This window comes from Staurois parvus, unplaced genomic scaffold (assembly GCF_062004578.1).
Source record: "Staurois parvus isolate SC_StPar_1 unplaced genomic scaffold, SC_StPar_1.0 ptg000819l, whole genome shotgun sequence".
NCBI lineage: Eukaryota > Metazoa > Chordata > Amphibia > Anura > Ranidae > Staurois > Staurois parvus.
This window is the reverse complement of record NW_028318615.1, coordinates 430,833-434,571: the sequence shown is the minus strand read 5'-3', so window position 1 is coordinate 434,571 and position 3,739 is coordinate 430,833.

The following is a 3,739-nucleotide window of genomic DNA, read 5'->3' as shown; positions in this document are numbered from 1 at the left end:
CAGGGAAAGGATTGGTTTTGAGCTCTAATACCTGCCTTGGCAGAGCACTGGAAGACGTGCCAGAAAAGGGGACCATTGGCTGAGACGCATCGCTCCGCACGAGGAAGCCCATGCGGAACGTTTCCGCCACAATTTTCTTTACCAAAAAGATTTGATTTCAAAAGGAATCTGTTTTAATTTATTTTCTATATGTAATAAAATATCTTTGTTAAAGTGTTGGTTCCATAAGAGCTAGAATGATTTGTTCTTCCTTATCTTGTGTTATATATGAATTTCCCTGGTAGCCGTGTAAGGTAGATATTTCACAGGAATGATTATTCAGGCTTCATTCACACCAATGCGTTTTTTAATGCTTTTTGCTTGTTTTTGGAAAGGGTCAGGGACTTCTTTTTGAAAGCAAAAACCAGCATTTTTGTTACAATAGAGTTCAATGGAGTATCTGCTGAAATGCATGGCAGTGTGTTTTTGCATTTTTATTCTGCCCAACAAAAAAATATTTCACTTTGAAAAAAAAGAGCTGGACAAAACACAAAACACGGTGAAAACGCATCACAAACGTATCAACATGCAAGTGTACAATCCAAACACTCATGTTCCTGTGTTAAAAATGGCGGTCTGTATAAGTGGGTGCTGCAGCGACCGTCGGCTGGAACTGAACAGAATCAGCGAGGGAGAATGTCACCAGCACACCGAGGATCACCAATATGGGGCCAAATGTTTTAATGAACGATCACATAGTTACAGCAAGGCAACGTTTCAGAGTCTCGCAGGAAGCCTTCATCAGGCATGTGACAAAGGGTCCTGCGAGTCTCTGAAATGTTGCCTTGCTGTAACTATGTGATCGTTCATTAAAACATTTGGCCCCATATTGGTGATCCTCGGTGTGCTGGTGACATTCTCCCTTACAAACATATCAAAAACTCAAAATGAACTGCGAAAAGTACTGCAAAACAAGCAAAAAGCAAACTGCAAAGATGTGACTGGAGCCTTACAGATGTTTCTCAGGGCTGCAGTTCCTCTGAGCTCCACAAGGTGGTGATATCACTTCTGCCAAGACAGGAAGTCTCTATGGAAGACAGGAAGTGATGTCAGGCAGGAAGTTCCAGGTGGTTTTGAAGTAGAAAAGAGACGTTACCAGAAGTGGCAGCAGAGGAGGTAATAAGATGTTATTTCCTATTTACATCCAGTAACCCCATCATGTCCGTCCTCTTCCTCCACAGTCACATCCGTCCTCTCCCTCCACAGTCACGTCCTTCCTCTCCCTCCACAGTCACGTCCGTCCTCTCCCTCCACAGTCACGTCCGTCCTCTCCCTCCACAGTCACGTCCGTCCTCTTCCTCCACAGTCACGTCCGTCCTCTTCCTCCACAGTCACTTCCGTCCTCTTCCTCCACAGTCACGCCCGTCCTCTTCCTCCGCAGTCACGCCCGTCCTGTTCCTCCGCAGTCACGTCCGTCCTCTTCCTCCGCAGTCACGTCCGTCCTCTTCCTCCACAGTCACGTCCGTCCTCTTCCTCCATAGTCACGTCCGTCCTCTTCCTCCATAGTCACGTCCGTCCTCTTCCTCCATAGTCACGTCCGTCCTCTTCCTCCGCAGTCACGTCCGTCCTCTTCCTCCATAGTCACGTCTGTCCTCTTCCTCCATAGTCATGTCCGTCCTCTTCCTCCATAGTCACTGTGACGTCTTTTATCTCCAGCAGATGATGATACACACATATATAGTGTGGGAACCCAGATGAACCCCTTCAGGGGCAGAACATTCCCCCACTTCCGGGGCCGGAACATTCTCCTCATTGTGGAGATAAATTCTAGTAATATGGTCCTCTAAACAAACAGCACTGACAATAAATAGACAAGACAAGGACCATCCTGACCATACATGGCCTACAAAGGGCAATGATGACACTACACAGGCAGCCAATGGGCAATCATTACACTATGCAGCCAACACAATGATGGAGTGCCGGGGTCAGGAGTATGGAGCATAGAGCCCCTTACATTGCTGCTCAGGAGGAAGGAAACATTCCTTTGTAACAGAAAATGTATATAAATCTGAGGCGCTTTTAGGAATATCTGTGGGTTAAAAATGAAAGGGGCTTTATAGCGACTAAAACATTTCATATGTGTAACATTGTTCTGTTTATCTCCTCCTCCCCTCCCCCGCCTGTCTCCAGCACCACACCGGGGACTAGCAGGGAGGGGAGAGACCTTGCAGTGTAATGAGAACTGATTGGCTGCTCCTCAGGAAAGGGGAGTGTCCAGCTTATCCTTTCTCCCTTTCACTCTCAGAGCCATTTTTGCATTTTTTTCACACGTTTAAAAAAATAATTTTAGCCCTAAAGATGACACAAAACCCCCAATATATACATTTTCTGAAAGTAGAGACTTTAGAGAATAAAATAGCGGCAGTTCTAATTTTTTATGTTGCAAAATATTATCACAAAGTCTAGGAAATGCAAAATTTCAGTAAAATATACACTTAAGTTAGTTTCAGGGCACAAAAAAGCAATAAATTACACCATAAAAGCCGAGGTTGCAGCGAGTAAATAGATATCCAACATGTCAAACCTTAAGTTGTGTGTGCTGAAATGGTGACAACCTTTAGTCCCCGGTATTATCTATAGGGGACACATTTATAGCCCCTTCTAGGTCATCAGTATAGAGTACGGAGGAGGTCTGCTCCTAGAATTATCCTCTCATTCTGGTGTGACCGGCGATATGTAACGTGTATCACAATCAATGTTATCACGTGTAGGCCCTCCAGCGTGTGCTTTTACATTTGGGCGTGCATATATGTGGGGGTGGGGGAGCCTTAAAAATTTTTAAAGGGAGGAGTTATGTACTTGGGTGTAACTTTAATTCTTTACAATTAGGTTCTCTTTATTTAGACATCCAGGGTCTAAAAGACCCCCAATGTCTCCCCTGTACTCCATTGGATGTAATGTAGTGCACATCGCACCGCATTACATTCTTTGCCGGCCTCAATGTGTCAGGAATCAGGGTATGACCAGAGGTGTGTGGACTGACACAGGGAAATGCAGGCTTCAGATATGGTATAAACAATATAATTTATTAAGACTAACAATACAAAACACAGTGCAAACAAACCAACCACAGATAACAATACATACAATAGTCGTCAGGCAGGCCGGGTCAGTAGCAAACGGGCAAACGGAGTGCCAGGAACAGGAGGGAGAGTGGTCGGGGTCACAAGCTGGGTTCAGTAACTCACGGGCAGTGCGGTACAGAGGGTCAGTGTCAGGGCCTGGACTTGAACCTGGGACTTCTACTGTGTCAGGCAGTAACTCTTCTCACTGAGCTACCTAGGATGCTGGACAACACTCTGCCTCTTCTACTGGATAATCCTGCCTTGTTTGCTCTTGAACCTTGAACTCCTTGCTCCTCCCATGAACTTCCTATATAAGCCATGTCCATGCACTTCCTCCTTGCCAGATTATTGTGCCTTTCCAGCCAATATCCCGCTACTGTTCCTGCTACTGTCTACACCTCCGCTACTGACCTTTGGCTTGTTCCTGACCACGATTTTGTCTCATCCTAACGTACTACGATTGATCTGCTACCATTTGTGACCGACCCTTGGCTTGTGACTGACTCTGCTTTCATCTGATCCCTAACCTGTTGATCCGCTATTGGTTCCCAGTCTGCTCATTCCCTGGTGGGGTGAACCTGAGATCTGCGACCTGGTATTAACATGCAGCCCAATCCATCTCCACCATTAGG